The 19,355-nt window shown below is 39.9% G+C and overlaps 1 protein-coding gene and 1 long non-coding RNA gene across 11 annotated transcripts in view; one reads left to right on the top strand and one right to left on the bottom strand.

The window, feature by feature from the left end:
- The window catches only part of ZBTB20 (zinc finger and BTB domain containing 20), a 675,920-nt gene that overhangs the window by 241,712 nt on the left and 414,853 nt on the right, over positions 1 to 19,355 (top strand). For all 10 annotated transcript variants that reach the window (XM_072993815.2, XM_072993818.2, XM_072993813.2 and 7 more), the window contains one exon: positions 6,005 to 6,060. The gene's annotated coding sequence lies outside the window, so the exon portion shown is untranslated. The remainder of the gene's footprint in view (positions 1 to 6,004; positions 6,061 to 19,355) is intronic.
- Positions 1 to 19,355, bottom strand: part of LOC144588024 (uncharacterized) — a 62,019-nt gene that overhangs the window by 8,668 nt on the left and 33,996 nt on the right. The window contains exon 4 of the long non-coding RNA XR_013543328.1: positions 1 to 19,355. This exon is cut by the window's left edge and continues 8,668 nt beyond it. This is a non-coding gene — a long non-coding RNA (uncharacterized LOC144588024).

Here is a 19,355-nt window from a genome sequence, read left to right as displayed (position 1 = left end):
CTGTGGGATTTGTTTGCTTTTGGGTTTTTCCCCCATTTCTGATGGGCCTTCAGGGTTTGTTTTTTTGGAGGGGGTTTCCCCCCATTTACGATGGGTCTTGTGGGGTTTCCTTGCTTTTTGGATAACCCCCCATTTCCAATGGTTCTTGCAGGGTTTGGTTGCTTTTTGGGGTTCCCCCCATTTCAGATGGGTCTTGCACAATCTGCTTGCTTTTTGCTTTGCTTTCTTTGCATTTCTGATAGGTCTTGCACACTCTGCTTGCTTTTTGCTTTGTTGTCTTTGCATTTCTGATAGGTCTTGCATGCTTTGCTTGCTTTTTGCTTTGCTTTCTTTGCATTTCTGATGGGTCTTGCACGCTTCACTTGCTTCCCCCCCGCCCTTGGCTGGAAAGGATTAATTGTGTTTCCGATGGGCCTTGCAGTGATTTTTTTTTTTGGTGATTTTTTTTTCTTCGGCCAGAATGGATTAATTGCATTTCAGTGCATTCCTATGGGAAGTGGTGCTTCGACTTATGACCATTTCGAGTTACGACCGGAGTTCTTGAACCAGTTAAGTTCGTAAGTCAAGGCACCACTGTATCTAAAGTGTGGTTTTATCAGTCTCACACTTCCAGTGAGTTTCCATGGGGAATGGAAGTGGTGATTTGAATCCAGGCCTCCTGATCCCTAGTCTGTTACTGTGTTCACTACACCTGGGATTATGCTCACTACGTATGAATTAACTTCTAAGCAAACACTCATAGGATTATTTTATTTTTCTTGTACAACAGATTGTTTAGACTTAGAGCATTACATTTTTGTGCTTGTTTCCTTTCGGTTTTTCATGACATATACTTTCATTCTTTGAAATATTTTAAATCTTCCTATTCTTATACTCACTTATGAAGGTATACTATTGGAATAGTGTACAATTTTTACTGTTGAAAATGAAGTCCCTTCTTCTTTATATTAAAAAATATTTCCATTTAGTTTTTTTCTTCTTCTTTCTCTAGGACAATTAATGTTCATTCTGTACATTTGTCTGTATTATTTTGTCACTAACATTAATATAATTCTCAATCAGACTCTTTATTGGCTGGGACAAGGTGAAAGATAATGTATATCTGGCACACTTCCTTTAAGTGCTGGATAGCTCATTGGTTTAGGTGGAGACAGAGGTTAGGAGTTCAATCTCCCATTGTGCCTACTTGACGGGCTGGACTCAGTAATCCATAGAGTTCCTTCCAATTCTGCAATTCTAAGATTAAATACAGTAATCATTATCTACCAATTTGCTTACTGAAATGTAAAATTGATCACATTGAAGCATTTATTTGTGTCACAGTACAACAAATATAAAGGGATGGTGATTTTATGATGAAGCCTATATATTGACTTACACTTTTACTTTACGGCTTGAAGATTACTTCATATACGAGAGAGTATTGCCCATTATGAGTAGTGGGGTTGCAAAGATGATGGCATTATGAATCTTGGAAATAAGGGAGCCACATAGGATGAGATCACATTAAGCATACGTATAAGCAATGCTTGCAAAATACGTTAAAACTCAGAATGTCAGCTTCAGATCTGCCATACAGAGAATTTATATCTTTAGCAAAAGAATTATTTGAGTAAGGCCTTTCAAAAACGGCATGCTGTCAACTGTTCCTGTTCTTTGGGAACATAAACAGGATCTGGGGACAGCTTGTGCAAGAAAACAGTTGGAATACTGGAATATTATAGTTTTCTGCAGCCAGCTTGATTATCGTCATCATTCTGTGTATGAAGAAAGTGTCAAGAGGCATTGTGAAAAATACTGAGTTCCACACACTAAGAGCCATGAGAGCCATTTCACCCTGTTCAGGTCTTCCAAACATTCATTAATTTGAACAGGTCAGTTGTTGACTGGATTTCCTACATAGCATTTAGTAAAATTATATCTTTGGAAAAGTGACATTTATTTATTATTTGTTCGTAGAGTGTAGACATTCAAACAGATACAGATAAGTGATAAATGACCCAGGCTTTTATTATCTTCATTTTATTTGCCTGCATTTTTTAACATCTGAACCCTTACCCAGTTGGTAATAGTGGCCTTTTTGCTTACAGTGGACCCTTGACTTACAGATGGCTTGACTTACAGACTTTTTGAGTTACAGACTTCTCTGGCCGCAAAATTTAGGTTTGACTTGCAGCCTGAGAATTGACTTACAGACCAGAAAAAAACCAAAATGGAACAAAAACGGCCTGTTACGGGATTAATCGGTTTTCAATGCACTGTAGGTCAATGGAGACTTGACTTACAGACTTTTTGACTTGAGAACCGCCTTCCAATACGGATTAAGTTCTCAAGTCAAGACCCCACTGTACTTCCTGCTCAATTTTCATTTTTTAAATGGCTCAATGAGAAAATAAATGTTATGCAAAAACAAATACAATTCAGAACTTCAAAGATTTTATCTTTTATGGGGAGTCTAGGGTGGTCAACAGTGGACAGAACTTTGCAGTATAGAAATTAATACAGTTTAATATTAATTAAGCTTAAAATTAGCTTTGTGAAAAGATGGTATGACGCATACGCATATGTGTGGTTTTATTTTTGTGTTATGATACTCAGTGAAAGACTTGGTGCATTATGTAGGGATTTATAATGATGTATTTACTCTCATGGCCAAGTTTTTTGACAAGGCAAAACTGAAATATAATGTTCTAACGGTGGCTGTCAGTTCATTAGGGTAAATTTAAACAATAGAGCAATGTATAAAGACAACTGGTATACACTCGTTCCTCTCAGAATACTCAAAGTAGTGCATTATCGCCAAGTGACCAGTTCAAGATTTCCTTCTTTTCTCCTTCACGTGCAAATAGTGTTATCTTATCTCTAGAGTCAATAGACTCTGCAGACTTTTCTTGGCTTCTGACATAGGCATGAGATCTATGATGGGTTTTTCCCCCGCTGCTGGACCTAAATAACTCTAATATTCAGCTATCTAGTTATTAATTACAGTGTAGAGTGTGTCTCATTAAAGATCTATTGAAGCCATTTTGTCAGAAAAACAGTAACAACAAATCTCCAGAAAACAATTTGTGGCTGTTGTAATTCTACTATTTCCACATGTGATTTCCAACATACTATTGATTAGAAAATAAATGAAAGTAAATTCAGCAAAGTGGCTTGATTTATTAACTGTTGCTATGATTCCACAGCCTTTTGATTCTAACCTCTGATAATACATTGTATGTAGATTGTCATCCATTTGGTTTTCACTCTGTATTTATAACAGAACAGTTGACTTTAGAGAACAGTTTTACTTCTTCATCAATAGAAATGGGAAATGACATATTTGACAAGTTGCATATTTTAATATTGTTGTTATTCTATATGAAACATTTATATTCTTCTAGCATAAAATAATTTTTGTAAGTGAAGAGACCTAATTTTTAATAATAATTGATCTAATAATAATTGATCTAATAATTGATCTAATGTGTTAAGACCCTCGCAGGTTCTGACTTCCAATCTTGCCTAAGAATATAAGAGTAACATTGCCAGCTAAGACAAGTTTGAAAGTGCCTATCTTGCAAATATTATATTGATATCCATTCACTGTTGCTACTAATCAGTTTTATGAAACAATTATGGTTAGAAATAGAAAATCAGTCAAACATTTTTCTGGTTTGGAAATTTTTTTACTCCTTTTTGACTCCTACTATCGCCACTAATGTATTATATAAAAAACAAGGTTGTAATTGCAATTTAAGAGTAAATAAAGTTAAAGGCAAGTTAATAATGTAGAGCAACATTTGTGATTAAATCTATGGATTTGATTCTCAGTGCTTCTCACTCTTTGAGGGAAATCAAGAAAAAAAGCACTCTTCTTGCAGCAAGATTTCTCTGTTGAGTTCCCCCTTCTCTAATAAAATTTAAAAGATTTCTCAGATATTTTGTGGTCTTTTCCCCCCCAGAACAGTGTCAAATGGTATAGATTATAATTCTTGCCAAAGAATGTTGCTTTTCTGCACAGGATACTCCAGAATTTGGTAGTTTCATGTGCAGAACAGCAGGTGAAAAATTAAAAAAAAAGAAAGAGTTAAAATGAGATTGGATTGGTATTTTTGCAGGAAACCAGAAAATCTTACCAGGACAAAGGTCTCATTTGGTGATCTTGGCCTGTTGAGACTTATAGCTGAGAGTGAGTGGTTGTCACGTCCGTGGTTAAAACATGCCTCAGCAAACAGCCCAAAGACTAACCAGATAAAAGAAATAAAATAAAATAAAATAACAAGGGCTGCTGCAGAACTAGGCTGGCCTGCTTTAGCATGGAATTCCAGAGCCTGACAGGTGGCAACAAGAAAGTTCTCTCTTGTTTTCTGTTCAAATGTGTTATGATACTGAACTGGGGGGGGGGAGAGAGCATATTTTCAAGGGATATTAAACCCTGGGCAGGCTCATAATGAAGTATTTCAGAAAATGGGTTCCAATTGAGGTAGGACTTTGTAGAGCATAATTCACATTTTAAATTGTGCTTCAAAATTGAGTGGTAACCAGTAAAGTTGTTTTAACAAAAATGTCATGTAGTTTCACATAACTATTTGTCATCAACAGTTGCTGAATAGTTCTAATATTAACAGTAGGCTGAAACCCTATTGCTTTATTACACATGCGGAAAGCAAATGGTGGCATAACACTCAGTTACTTCTATCCCAGTTCCCACTGGGATATTCGAGCATATGCAAAGCCAACCAGTTTTACATTCCCCCAAGAATCCCTTTGGCAACTGATACTTGCCAACCAGAAGCAATTAAATAGTATGCCATTTGTCTTCCCCATGTGTAACAAAACAAAATAACTTCAGCCTATATGTATCCTTAATCTTTAAGGTTTGCCTATCTAGTTTTTGGTAATTATAGATAGAACCATACAGAGTTTTTCTGTGCTCAACTAGTTCTCTTAAGTAAAAAAGCATCATTTCACACACCTAGCTTTTAATGCTGAAAGTCAGGCTATAAAGCCAATTGCTGCTTGTGTAAGAGGCAACTTCTTGTTCTAATGTTTGTATATGTCTGCTTCGACATTTTGCTGTTCTTGCATAAGAGTTAAAATCTAGTTAATACTAGGTAACCCTGCAGATTAATTTTTGTACTTTAACCTTATTGTGCTTGATTGTTTTAGAAAATTAGACTCCATATAAAAATACATGGACTCCTACTATTCTAATAAGGTTTATTTTTGTGTTTGTAGCATTGAAAACACATGGAACCTTTAACAGTACCATTCTAATTGTTCATATTTGAAAATATTTAAAGTTGGTTTTCTTCATGGTGATAAAAAGAAAATCCAAACCAAGCTGTTACTGTCTCTATAGTTTTGCAGCTCTTCTGCAATTTTTATAGGAAAGAAGATTTGCAATCTTGAATAAAATTGTAGCTACCCTGCGTCTTATTTTATTTTTATTTTCTGTGCAACAATTTGATAGTTGAAAATTCTGTACAGCATTTTTTTTAAAAGGGGGGAGTGGTTGTAATCCACATTAGCTGTGAAGTTAGCAGACAATCTGTAAAACCTGAAGATTACTTATGTTGCCTCACACTATTTTGAAGTATAAGTTCATGTTCATTACAGCTTTTTCCTAAAATGTCCATTGTTTTTAATATATATTTTATTGTACATAACTCCCATAATCACGAGTATGTAATTTTATCTGTCTCTTTTAATTGTCATGCGTGATTCTTTTTAAAAAGTTAGATTGTTGATAAAAAGGTACAGAAGCCACCCTCTCCCCTTTGCCACGGTATTTGGAATTCTTCAGTGCAGAGCTGTATTTTTCTATTCTGAATTGCCTCCTTTATTCCTTTTCTTCATTACAAACTACTCTGGAAAGAGCTTTTCTAAGTAAAAAAAAAAGCTATGCTTGACTGATAATGCATTGCTTTGGATGGTGAAACATTATGAAAGTTTAATTTTTAATTAAATCTGAAATAGCAATTATAACTGAAAGAGATTTTAACCTATTTCTTTTCAGAGTGCCTGAAGTTACATTTTAGATGCTGAAATCACTGCACCTTAAAAACAAAAAAAGTAAGTAAAAGCTTTTTGAGTACCTTTTGTCACCCTTACTCTAACACACACTTGTGTGGACCTGGGGGAAAATATTAAGCTGTCGTTGAATAAGATGTATAGATATTTTTGCAAATTCTAGTTGTATTATTTTTTTTTCATGTGCTTTATATTGGAACGTAAGTTGTTAATTTTCTGTGCTGACTCTTTCAGTATCATCTGGAAGGGTGTAGTGGTTTGTATCTACTGGTCTGCCTTTCCCATCATGTGGTCACCAACAGTTCTTGCATGTGTGTATGATGAAGGATAATATAAGTGATCAGAATGGCATCAGATGTAGCATCCTTTTCCCTTTCTTATGTCACAAGGGATTTTTCCCTCATAACTAAAATGAAAACAGAGAAGAAGAAAGAGACTCTTGAGATATCACAAATGCCTCAGGACAATGGAGGATACATAATTCTTTGTGTGTGCATTGTGGGTGCATCAGTGCTCATCTGATCTGTTGTGGCAAAGAACAGTCAAAATAGTATTTCTTCCTTCTGTTGATGAAATGAGAAGATGTTTCTAAAATCAGAGATAGCATGTTTCAGGCTTATAAAATCTGGTTAGTTTATAGTAGAACTCTGGAGATCACTTGCGAAGTAAAATGCAAAATAATAGTTGTTGAGGGCGAAATACCGTTTGAGTTGAGCAAAGTTTGCCACTGAACGCATGCTGATCCCAGAAATAATTTCTGTAACAGACTCAGTGTTCAGCCCATACACACACACACTCACAATATACAGTCTTCCTGTATTCTCTCTTCCCTTTGTTACAACTGCTTCATATTGGGTATGGTAGGAAGGGGACCATTTTGTTGTTGTTATTAAGGATCAGTCAGAGATGTACCACCACGTTTTTGTTTTGTTTTTTGTTTTTGCTATAAATGCACAGTACATTATAGCTGCTTGACCTCTTTTAATAGGGGACAGACTTTCAAAAGTACGTGGCAGAGCTATCACAATGCATTTGTATGTGTTTCTTACGTGAACATGCAGTACTACCTCTTTTTGCCTTGCTTTATGACAAATGGGCAAAGTAGTGTCGGGTTTTCTCCTAAAGCATTATTTCCTCTTCCACATCTTTCCTTCTGGATGTAGCTCATTCTTTGTTATTTCAATAATACCTCCTCCTTCTGACTCAGATGCTTGGGTTTCCTCTTTCCTTTTCTTCTTCCTGTACTGTTGCTTTCTTTGTATTCACTTAAAATATTTACATTCCACCCTGTATGCTAAGATCTCAGGGCAGAGTACAACAATAAAAACAATATGAAACTTTTCGTTACTGCAAACCTTTTAAAATGATTTAAAATGTAAAAAACTGCGTTTGCTAAAAACAATAACAGTAGAGGAGCCATCGGTCTATTAAAACCGTAATTTTATTTATTTTAAAAAATAATTTAAAATACCATTAAAAGTTGACATTTAAAAAGCTAAAACAGTAAGTATACACATACTAAAAGGATGAAATAACACCACACTATAATTGATCACTGAAGGCTGTGGTGATTAACCATGTTTTAACTTGGCATTAAAATGAGGTTAGTGTCAGTGCCAATAGAGCCTGTAAGGGGATAAGGTAAAAGTAAAGGCTCCCCTTGACATTTAGTCCAGTTGTGTCCGACTCTAGGGGGCGGTGCTCATCCCTGTTTCCAAGCTGTAGCATTTGTCCGAAGACAGTTTCCGTGGTCACGTGGCCAGCACGACTAGACACCGAATGCTGTTACCTTCCCACCAAGGTGGTACCTATTTATCTACTCGCATTTTTACATGCTTTCCAACTGCTAGGTTGGCAGGAGCTGAGACGAGCGACGGGAGCTCACTCTGTCGGGTGGATTCGATCTTACGACAGCTGGTCTTCTGACCTTGCAGCACAGAGGCTTCTGCGGTTTAATGCGCAGCGCCACTCTTCCCTGTAAGGCAGACCTGGGCAAAGTGCGGCCCTCCAGATGTTCCTGAACTGCAAATCCCAACATTCCTCACTGTGTGGGCCAGGCCCAACTCTCCTCACTATTGGTTGTGTGGGCTAGGCCCAAATCTCCTCATTGAAGCTTTGATCCCATCACCTGCCTTTACCAACCCTCCCTAATAGGACTGTGCCTCAGATGAGGACCTGTACTTCCTGCCCACTTCTCTGGGCCTAGACCTTCGAGGATCAGTGAAATCCACTGGGCCCCCAACCTGACTGACTGTGACAAGCAAGTTAGTGCTGGAAACTCAGCCCTTTGTGAATGCGAGGGAAGGGGCAGTAGGGGCTGATTCTTGTATAGTTTAATTTGTAAGGATTTTTAAAAAACAGTGTTGCTGCTTTGTATCTTACCAGAATGGAACAGGAGACATTTTCTTGGCCAAGGGTAAATGAGTTTGACTTGCCTGTTGTTTATGGACTATTATCTCACTCAGCTATCTCTTCTGCTCCTATCCAGATATTATTCAGGAAAAATATGTGCTAGTTGATGAACACTTAAAGATAGCAACTTCTAGCCAAGCTGTTGTTACAATTACTATTATAGGAATGGACAAACCATTCAATTTTTATAATGCCTGTTTTTTCAAGTGAACATTTGTTGCATCATGCTTCAATATCAATTTTGATTTTTTTAAAAAAAGCATTAGTCTGCGTTTTCTTAGCAACAATATTTTTCACACTGTTATATGTTTGCATATTGGCAAACATGATGTAATCATAATATATGTATTTTTGTACAAGATTATCTGTAATAGATCTTTTACAGTACACAATTTCATCTAATGTTAACATCTTTTTTAAATCAATGAACTACACTACATAGTACAAGATCTCAAGGGTAATCTGGCTCCTTTTTGCTTATAATTTAGGATGGTTAGTTCCAATTAGAATGCAAACCAAATAAATCTCTTCCCCGTCCCATCAGTGTTATTGTTTATCACTTGTAAATCTTCACTGCCGATGAAAAACCTTGTGTTTGTGTGTACTTTATACAACACAGTAACTTTCACTAAAATAGAATAAAATACAGTCTGAAAATCATGAAAGCAAATGATGTGGATGAAATATTGTGTTACTGGTATTTTTAAATTATATTCCATCTGTTAACTGTGCTTCCCATAAGAGTGGATTTTTAAAAAAATTAATTTATTACTCTGCTATATTTGAAAATTTTTTGCCTGAAGTCCTGAGTTTTAGTAGTTTGCTTATAGAAGGAATTTAGAAACATAATGATCTGGGGGTCTGTATCTGACTTGCACACATCATAGACCTTGATCAGCCTGTTTATTTGTGTTCTGCCTAGAAGATCAATAAAAAGTCAACATTATAAATGGCTACAACGTACAAACTACAGTAGTTTTGTTTGGAACCGGCAACATCAAAGCAAGGAGCATGCACTGTGGTAAGCTTTAATAAGTGAGATTACTAGCATCTGTAATTCATTATACATTTGTATATATGGCTGATCCATTAACAATTTCCTGATGATAGTGTATACCGTATTTGCCGGTGTATAAGGCGACTGGGAGTATAAGACGGCCCCCCAACATTCCCACTCAGAATGTAGAGTTTGTTATATACTTGCTTTATAAGACTACCCCCTCTTCCGCATGCGTGATTCTGCTTTGGCTGCATCATAGGGAGAGTTCCTTTTGCCCCTTTTGGTTCCTTTTCGGAGGTGGCAGCCATTTTGGAGAGGCGGCAGCCATTTTGGAGAGGCAGCAGCCATGTGGTCGCATCTCGAAATGGCTGCCACCTCTCTGCTGTTCCGACAGTCAGCTGTTAGGCGCTAGAGTCAGGCTGTTCCCAGGCTAGGAGTGGGGCTCTACTGGGTCTTACTACCAGGTAGGTGACTTCATGTGAGAGAGGGAGGGTTTGCTAGACATGCACCCGGTGTACAAGATGACACCCCCACTTGGGGGCATGTTTTTCAGGGGGGGAAAGGCATCTTGTACACTGGCAAATATGGTAATATTCTCTGTGCATTGTATTTTCTGATATTTTATGGAACAGAAAACAATGTGGATTTTTAAAGTTCTTTCAGGCTTGGAAATATGAGAAAATTAACTACCAGAACTCAAGTCAGTGTAACATGCATTCCGGTACTACAGGCTGAACAGTGTAATATCTAGCATCATAAATTCAGAGTCTCTTTTTAAAGTAGTGATTTTTAAGTGAAACACTTCCTTCTTTCAAACTCCATATGAAAGGTTTCAAATATATCAGCATTTGAAGGATTATTAGAATAAATATAAAGGTATTTGAATGTTTACTTACTCTTGTAATTAATCCTTTTTAAAAGTTTATATATATAGCTTAGGCATAGTGATATAAGGAATCAGCCTGCTGAACAAGTTTCTCTTCAGATTGGGAGAGGCCATGCTGCACCACCTGCCTCCAGGCTGAACGCTCCAATGTCAACGTTTCCCATCTGTTGAGGTGCATTCCCCTAAGGCCTTCAGATCCTGCTTGCAGATATCCTTGTATCACAGCTATGGCCTCCCTCTGGGCGCTTTCCCTGACACACAAATACTTGTGCTTTCATTCATATAAGCAAGTGGGAGAATGCTATATAACAAATGAGTTCTCTGACGGTCTAACTAGAACTTTATCACTCATGCTGCCTGTTTATGCCTACTTATTTGTTGAATAATCACAGAATAAATAGGTCACAATGCAATCCTATGAACCTTCCAGTGAAGTCAGTGGTGCTTACTTCTAGCTTGAGTCTGTACCCTGTGCATGATTTGAATTAGTACTGTTAAAAGAACTAGAAATATTGCAAAAGTCCCCGTTTCTCTGTTTCAGAATTATAAATTATTGTCAGTATCCTGTTGCTTGTGAGTCATGTGCAGGGTTGCCAGATGCATTGGTACCAAAAGGAGGACATAGACAAAAAGGAGGACAAAGGAGGACATATTGAATGTTTCATTTGAATTGTTCCAGATTAAACCCACAATCAATACAATTTTATTACAATTGCCACCAATAAACGTATCTTAGTGAACTGACCAAGGAACAGTCATGTTAAAAAATAAAAATAAATTCAAATACCAAAAAACATTATTTAAATAGCCAATTGTACCCGAACCCACCCTGGCCTGGCTGCTGGATCCCCTGGCCGCTCGCACTCTGTACAGGCTCAGAGGCAACCTTGCTAATCTGGACACCCAAACAAGGCTCCGGCACAAGCAGGGGGAATGTGGCACCAGGCACAACCAAATGAGGCAGCCTCCCCTCCCCCAAGGGTTGTAAGTTCAAGGCTGGGGAGTTTGGGAGTTGGAGTCCCTGAAAGGGACTTTGAACATACAAAGTCTGGGCGCTCGCCTTCCCATCAATGCACTTGGGCACTGCTTGCTCCTGCCTGACTCAGCAGGCAGTGCTCCACTCGCGCTGCCTTTCTGGGCTCCACCGGCTGAGTGGGCATGGCGGATTGCCGAGCAAGGGCTGTGCTCCAGCACCAGTGGCAGGTGGCGGGAGTGGGCAAGCAGGTGGGGGCAGGGAAAGCCAGGGGAAGGGGATCCTTCCACCTCTCCCCCTCCCATCCAAAATTACAACATAAAATATACAAAAGCCTGACATTTTAAAGGTTTTTATCTTTGCCTGCCTGATGGATGACATTAGGCTAAAAAGGAGGACATGTCCTCCTTTTGCCTGACATCTGGCAACCCTAGTCATGTGTGGAACATTTGCTTCCTCTTTGCCACTTGTCTAAGGTGAAATCCACCAACCCCTTGTGTAAGTGGAAATCTCTATTATGTCCACTGGGTGTTCTTTAGCTTGCATAACTGCAAACCAGAGATCATCTGAGCAAATGTGGAGGTTTCCAGATTCACAGGCCTTGTTCTCTACATTTGGCAATAAGATTCTGGCATATAAATCTAGTTCTTAGCTATGGTTGAGCACCATTTCAACAATAACTTTTAAGCCATGGATTATTGCTTCTTAATGATGTTGTTTCATTAATCAAAGGGTGCACTGAACCTATTATGGGCATAGCCCTCAAGAGATTTGCTTAAATGGCCGCTATAAATTTTCCTGAAACTTTTTTGGGGCCAGGAAAAACCATTTTGAAGAAAATTCCCAATTTCTGTCAGTACAATAGCGACTGTAAGTCTGGGCTCCACAGGTTTCAACAACTCTGGAGGAGATACATAATATAATAAAATGATCTTCATGAGTACTGTGGAAAAATGTAGAGTAGATGGTGCAAATTGTATTTATGAAATAAATAATGTTTTTCAAATCGTGTTTAAGTTAAAAATTATTTATGAGGCCTCATAACCTGTTTTTCCAAATATTTATTGTACACTCTCCCCCCTTCCCTGACTGCTTAACCCTCTATGAAGAAGTATACTGAGCATTGTTGGGGGTATAATTGTTAAGTCAAAGCTTTCTGCTTATACATTATTTCTGCTTTGAAGGGAAAACACAAAATCTTCCTGCCCACCTGTGTTTAATTTGCATCCCATATAAGGTAGCTGGAGAATGAATTCATGGTCATTTCAGAATAATTTCTTTAAGACTAAGAACAGTTGTACATGATTGAAATGAAAAGATATATTTTCCTTACTTGAAAGCTTTAAAGAAAATGTGTATGTGTAAAGCAAACAGTATTTACAGAACTGTGTGACAGGGCGGGTATTTATAACAGTAAAATGTTAAACTTTGAGGATGATGATGTAACAATCATTAAGTCAAGAAACTATAAGCATACAGAAGCAGGTAATTCTGTTTGCAAAATAATTTCAGCTATTGGAGTTGTTCCAAAATATTTGGCTACTAATTTAAAACAACTGCCAATACTGTTAATTTGATTCCTGAAATTCCAAAATCAGTGATTTTGCAAACATGTCACCTTACCTGTGCATATTTATTGGAGGCCCTCCACATGTCGATTGGGGCCAGGGATAGTGTTGGGATCTTCTGAGTTACGGCGCTTCCCGTGACCCAGCCATTTCCTTACCGGAGCTGGCAGACTTTGTCTCCACGGCACTGTTGGAATCCCTGAGGCTTCTGGTCTTGGGTGATTTCAACATCCATGCAGAGGCAGAGGTTTTTGGTCCGGCTCTTGAGTTCTTGGAAACCATGGCTTCCTTGGACATGTCCCAACATGTTAACAGCCCCACCCACATGGGTGGCCACACGCTAGACCTGGTGTTCTCCACTAAGCGGAGTGAGTGTGATCTGATGGTGACTGACCATGTGTCAGTTCCTTTGTCATGGTTGGTTCACCACCTAATAAAATGTAACCTCTCAGTAGCTTTCCCTCCCTGCAGGGAGCAAAGACCCTTGAAGGCTACTGGATAATGTAGGGTTCCAGGATTCCATGAGAGGGATTCTGGCTGATCTGACTGGCGCTCCTGTAAAGGCTCTGGTTGATGGCTGGCTTGCTGCCACCACCAGGCCTGTAGACACGATCGCTCCTAAACGCCCTCTCTGGCTCAGCCTGCGCCCTGGTTTGACCAGGAGCCGCGAGCTATGAAGCAAAACAGGAGAAGGCTAGAGTGCAATTGGAGATGGAACCTGATGGATTATAATTGGAAAGCTGTCAGGGTCGCGACTAATCATTACCTTGCTAAAGTGAGGGCTGCTAGTCAAGCTCACTCCGCTATCCGTATAAGTGAAGCTTTAAATCAGCAGGCGGAACTTTTCCGTATAGTTTGCAATCTATCCAGAATTAGTCTTAGTGATGGGCCTCCTACTAGTATTTCACTTGACCAATTTGCAGCATTTTAAAAAACTAAAGTGGAGACCATCCACTGGAAGCTCTCTCCTTTTTTGAATACAGTAGTGTGGTGATACCCTCTGAAGCCCCTATTCCCTCAGGTCTTCACAAGGATCTCGCTCTTCTTCCTTCTTCGCTGCCACCAGGTATTGCTGCTTCAATACCATTCAATCAAGGAGACACGTGTTCACTTTAAAGTGCCCTGGATCCATTCCAGTCGGGCTTCAGGCCATGCCATGGTACGGAAACGGCATTGGTTGCCCTGTTGGATGACCTGCTGAGGGAGGCTGACAGGGGCAAAATGTCTTTATTGGTCCTCCTCGATATCTCAGCCACCTTCGATACCGTCGACCATGGTATCCTCCTAGGGAGGCTCTCCGAGTTGGGAATTGGTGGTCTGGTGCTTGCCTGGCTCCGATCCTTCTTGGAGGACCATCCTCAGAGAGTACAGATTGAGGAGAGTGTTTCGGCCCCATGGAGCCTCAATTGTGGGGTTCTGCAGGGCTCGATTATCTCCCCAATGCTGTTTAATATCTACATGAGGCCATTGGGTGGGGTCATCAAGGGGTGTAGGGCTTCGTGCCATCAGTAGGTTGATGACACCCAGCTCTACATCTCCTTTTTCCAACCACAGTGGATGCTGTTCTGTCCCTTCAGCGCTGCCTGGAGGCTGTACTGCAGTGGATGCAGGAGAATGGGCTGAGGCTGAATGGGAACAAGATGGAGGTCCTGAGGGGGGCTCCATTGGTGGTTTGGGAAACTCCCTCTCTTTTGGGGGAGTGACTTTCATCGCACAGAATGAGGTTCGCAGCTTGGGGGTCCATCTGGATCCGGCACTCACCATGGAAACCGAGGTGGCGTCAGTGGTCCGCTCCACCTATTTCCATCTGTGGTGGATTGCCCAGCTGCATCCCTATCTTGATGTTGGGACGCTCACCACTTTGGTCCATGTGCTTGTAATCTTGAGATTAGACTACTGCAATACGCTCTACATGGGGCTACCTTTGAAATTGATGCGGAAGCTTCAAATGGTGCAGAATGTGGCAGCCATACTTCTCAGTGGGATGAGAAAATATCAGCATATTTCCCCTACCCTGGCTGCCTTGTATTGGCTGCCCTGTTCGTTTCCGCATTGATTTCAAAGTACTGTATTAAAGCTCTAAAAGGTTTAGTGACCTCGATATCTAGTGAAACGCATCCTCCCACCTAGATCTACTCAAATCACTCGTTCTAGCCAGGAAGGGCGGCTGAGGGGCCTAACACCAAGGGAGGCCTGGAGAGAAAGAACAAGAAGCGGGGCCTTCTCGGCAGTGGCCCCTCACCTTTGGAACAGTCTCCCTTCAGAGATCTGTCTGGCTCCCTCGCTGGGTGTTTTTAAGAGCCAACTTAAAACCTGGCTCTTTAGGGAGGCTTTCCCTCCTGTCATTAATTGATTATTTTTATCTTTTCCCCATCTTGAATGATATTATTATTGTTCTTCTCTATTTCATTATACAGTGGTGCCTCGCATAGCGAGGTTAATCTGTTCCGGATTAACCTTCGCTATGCTGAAGCATCGTTGAACGGGGCAGGGAATTCCATTGGAACGCATTTAATGCGTTCCAAATGGGCCGAATACTCACCGTTCAGCAATGCTTCTTAATGGCCGGCAGCCATTTTCGCGCCCTCCCCTCGCTTAACGAGGGCGCGAAAACGCTGTGCGTGGCCATTTTGGGCCATTTCCGGGCTTCCGGCGGCCATTTTGTCCGCCTAACAGCTGATCGTCGGGCTTCGTTTTGCGAAGATCAGTAAGCGAAACGCTTACCGGTCTTCGCAAAGCGAATTTTGCCCTATTGAAAAAACGTTGAGCGATCGCATTAGCGATCCCAAAAAAGGGATCGCTATGCGATTTCGTCGTTGTACAGTGCGTTCGTTAAGCGAGGCACCACTGTATTGCTTTTATACTATTTTTAATTGTTAGCCGGCCAGAGTAGACTTGAGTCTAAATGTGCGGGGTATACATTTAATAATAAATACTGTAAATAAAATAAATATTTAGGACTTGAATCTTAATTTTTAGGCCTGACCCTAGTATCCACCTAGAGTCCACCCCCTGCACCAGCTATGGTGAGAAACATAGTTACACCACAACAATGGGCCATTAAGTCCATTCTGACTTATAGTGACGCTCCCAGGGTTTTCTAGGTATAAAGTTCTCAAAATGGTTCTTGGATTATGAAAGCAGCAGCATCAGTCACACATTCTATGAATGATTTAATCCACTCCCAAGAGGCATATGGAGATTCAGTCTTGTTCCTCCACAGCTAGGTGCTCTAATCTACTGAACTACATCATCCATCTCACAAATTTTTTTAGCTAATGATAAACATACAGTGGTGCCCCACTTGACGACGATAATCTGTTCCAGAAAAATCGCTGTTAAGTGAAATCATCGTCAAGCCATTGGAATGCATTGAAAACCAGTAAATGCGTTCCAATAGGGAAATACCTCATCGTCCAGCGAAGATTGCCCATAGAGTACCACCGATCAGATGTTTAAAATCGCTGTCTTCCAAAGCAGGGGTCTGGAAAACAGCCATTTTGCAAAGGGAGGGAAGCCATTTTACGAAGGGAAGCCATTTTGCGGAGCTGGAAAAATCATTGTTTAGCGAACAAACGGTTTGCAAAGCAGGCCCCTAATCGATGTCAAGCGAAACAAACCCATTAGAACCATCATTTTGCGATTGCAATAGCGATCACAAAAAAGCCATCGTAAAGCAATTTCGACGTCATGTGGGGTAAACATCAAGCAGAGCCACCACTGTATGCTGTCAATTCAGTTTTACTTATGGTTACCCTTTTCAGAGATTCTTTGATATACAGTACTCAGAAGTGGTTCACCATTCCCTTTTTCTAGGGGTCTTCTGGGACTGTACAGCTTGTCCAAGGCTACATGAGTTGACTATTCTCCTAGGATGCACAGTATTCTTATAAGATCTTGTGTTGTCTGTTGTATAAGAAGCTGAAGTAAGAGCTGCTCAGCCCATCTAGGAGAAGGAAAACTCCAACTTCAAAACTCCACTGCCTTGTGGCTATATCCACTGATGGAAAAGGCTTCAGGAGTCAACCTCGAGGCAAAATCCAGAGCCGGAGTCCAGGAGGCAGTTTGTGTCATTCTGTCAATTCCTGTGATGTTGCTGGAATCAGTTGTAATGGCTATTGCTTCTCCATTGGACTATTTCAGCGACATGGACGGGGGGGATTTGCTGCTTGGGTAACAGCCTATCCTCCACATTAGTTTACCCAGGCTTTGTGCTCTGGAGAGGACCCTCCAGCTTCGCGGACAGCGTCAAAACACCAGACGCCGTTCCAAGTTCTCCATACATTTATTTATTTATTTATTTATTACATTTATAGCTCGCTCATCTAGTCATATAGACTACTCTGGGTGGGTAACAACATAACATATAACAATTTACAGTTTAAAATGACAATATATTACAGTATTAAGAAACACAATTATCCAAGATGGAAGAAACACAGGAAACAAAAATTCAGACAGTGGATGGAGGGAAGGCTTGCTTGAACAACCAGGTTTTCAATTGGCATTTGAAGATGCATAGGGAAGGGGCCATGCGAATCTCAGGAGGGAGATTGTTCCAGAGATGAGGAGCCACTGCTGAGAAGGCCCAGTTTCTTGTTTTTTCCTTCCGGACCTCCCTCGGCGTTAGGCTCCTTAGTCTCACCTCCTGGCTAGATCATGTGATATGTTTAGATCTAGGTGGGAGAAGGTGTTCCGTCAGGTAACAAGGCCCTAAACCATTTAGGGCTTTATATGTAAGCATTAAGATTTTGAAATCTATGCAAAACCGAACAAGCAACCAATGCAAGACGGCCAGAGAGGGAGTAATATGTTGATGTTTCCTTACCCCAATAAGAAGTCTACAGAGCACGTTACCATAGTCTCTCGAGACTGAAGGATGCCTATGTCTGTTGTGTTGTACGTTGTGTGGATACTGTGTGCTCTTAGGGGGGGTTCTGGGTTCTAGGATTGTTATGAGGGTGGGTGTGTTTTGGTCTGGTCTCTGAGTGTTTTTTGTGAATTTCATTGTATGTGTGTATACAGTGTATATATCTTCAATGAAAATTTGTTGTTGTTGTTGTTATTATTATTATTATTAAGACAGATGTAATAAAGATGGCCTTCTTTCAATTTGTCCTGCTCTTTTTGGTGTTTTGTGGAAAGTGTCATATCACTGGTTTTCCCAAACATGTTCATTTTTATGTAAACACATGACAAAGACAAGCTAGCTATCTTGATATGAAATCAGGGCATCCTTGCTGACTCTTATGTAGTTCTAGTATCCTGTCATGTAGCAAAATCCTGTCCACCTTTGTGGCTCTAGTGATTGGATGGGACATTTGTTGAGTTTCTGAAGGTTTCAGTTGACTTCAGCTGTCTTTTCTAATTGTACCTTTAAAAGAAATATTGTAACATTTAATGGGCTGAGACTAACTTTTCCATGAGCAGAGTTTTCCAACAAACTGCCATTTGTCCCCTGCCATGCTCCAAATTTTCCTATTTTCATCCTTTAGACTGCTGCATATTATTATAGTGCCATATGCCATTGATGTGAGCCTTTTGTCGACTAATATAGCATTGTGTTTTTCTAGGCATTCTACAACAAGATTTAAGAACAAATCCACTAGCCCACAATACATAATTTAAATAACAGGTTTGTTTGGTGAATGTGCTCTTGTATACTGTGGCAGTGTAGGTATTGAAACTGTACCTTTGTCATTACCCAACAGAAGTTACAGCTGTCTTGACCCTTTATTTAGACCCTGTACCTTGAATTACTTCAGCAGTAATTTCTCATTATGTGTCACAGGCGGTTCTTCCAAGTTGATGAGATGTGCATATTTTATTATTTCTAAGGCATAGAGATCACAAGTGTGAAATGAAATATTGCAGGAGGCATAAAAGTGCAGAGATGAAGGTAGAATTTGCATTGGCTTCACTTCAGCACAGATGGTGAAAAACTTGAAGCTACTTTTGGGTCCTGAGACCTTGCCCCCTTGGGCTAATAAATAATGGAAGAAATTGGGAAAATTAATTCCGCAGAGATTTAGTGATTCATACTCCTTAAAATATGAGCCATGGGAAATGTCTCTAGAGTTTCACTATGTTCTTACGTACTTAGAGATATTTATTCAGTACAGTAGCATTTCTAATCAACAGTTAATCAGTTAATCAAGGCTTAATAAAATGAAAATCATTCTAAGTGCAGTGTAGGTCTCCCATATTTACTGCAAGCTGGAATTTAAAAGACATCATTCCTTTATTATAGTATAATGTGCCAAAGTCTGAAATATTTCGCCCCCAGACATTGTAATGGTGAGTGCAGTTCCATCAGTGGTAGAGGGTTATCCAGAAATTATAGTAGATTATTCATTGTTAAACTCTGAGAAATCTGAACCACAGTGAGCAGAAAGTAAGTACAATTAGATCCATAGAATTCGTATCAATCTTGGCCATTCCAAATGCTTCAGACTGCTAGTCATTTGCAAAAGGTGATGGTCCATATCCCATTCATTT

This window comes from Pogona vitticeps, chromosome 3 (genome assembly GCF_051106095.1).
Source record: "Pogona vitticeps strain Pit_001003342236 chromosome 3, PviZW2.1, whole genome shotgun sequence".
NCBI lineage: Eukaryota > Metazoa > Chordata > Lepidosauria > Squamata > Agamidae > Pogona > Pogona vitticeps.
This window is presented reverse-complemented; position numbering and strand designations above follow the sequence as displayed.